Source organism: Parasteatoda tepidariorum, chromosome X1, assembly GCF_043381705.1.
Source record: "Parasteatoda tepidariorum isolate YZ-2023 chromosome X1, CAS_Ptep_4.0, whole genome shotgun sequence".
Lineage (NCBI taxonomy): Eukaryota > Metazoa > Arthropoda > Arachnida > Araneae > Theridiidae > Parasteatoda > Parasteatoda tepidariorum.
In genome coordinates this window covers 70,822,408-70,823,400 of record NC_092214.1, presented here as the reverse complement: position 1 = coordinate 70,823,400, position 993 = coordinate 70,822,408, and positions in this window count along the sequence as shown.

Here is a 993-nt window from a genome sequence, read left to right as displayed (position 1 = left end):
TATATATATATATATATATATATGTATGTTAAAGGCCTGTAAATATTATAAATGGATTAGAGGCCAATATTTTTTGCAGTCGAACTCTGCGTCTAATTATTATTTTTTTCATGTTTAGTTATTTTATTTTTTTTCTTCATGCAACCATGAATGCATATAATATTGAATGATAAATATTTAACCATTATCTCGTTCCGAAATCGAATATGTGTAACAATTTTTGAGTATTTTAAGTCACGAATCAGGAGCTATATAATTCTCGTTTAAATTAAATTTAAGATTATGGGTCTAACTCGTCATTGAAGGCAAAGATGGATGATAAAATTATTTTTTTTTATTATTTGACTATTTTGTTAATCGGAAGTTTTTTCAAAACTTCGATGACCGCCAACAAACACTCAGAATAAACAGTTTTTGTTTCGCTACGATATGTGCCTAAGGGAACTGTGTTTTTCTTTTATATTAATTTTTATTTTGAACTAAATTTGAACAAATTAATTGTGTGAAACTTAACGCTTTTAAGGTTGGTTTCTTAAAACACCTTTCTGGAGAAGTTTTAACTACTATTTTAATTCATTACACAATTTACTACAATTTTAATTCATTTTATTGAAAATGTGTTTTTGTTGAACATAGGAGACTTCGAAAAAAAATTTTTTTAGTGGAATTATAGTTTAAAAAATACGTAAATGTCATACTTTAACTTTAAATTAATCAGATACTACAAACAACAGATCTGGGAAACCTATTTGCACCGAAAACTGCATTATTCGTGATGCGGAATCATTCCCTGTATAATATGTATTTTTAAAATCCTTATCAAAAATAAAATTTTTAAAAAAAATCGAAAAAATGGGTGGGTTGCAAATTAATATTTAAGCAAGAAAAAATTAAAAAGTTTTCAAAAATCTGAGGAATCAATGTCAAGAAATGTTAGATTAAAAAAAAAAACTAAACTAATTTGCTTATCAGATAAAACTTGAAGGTGTCTCC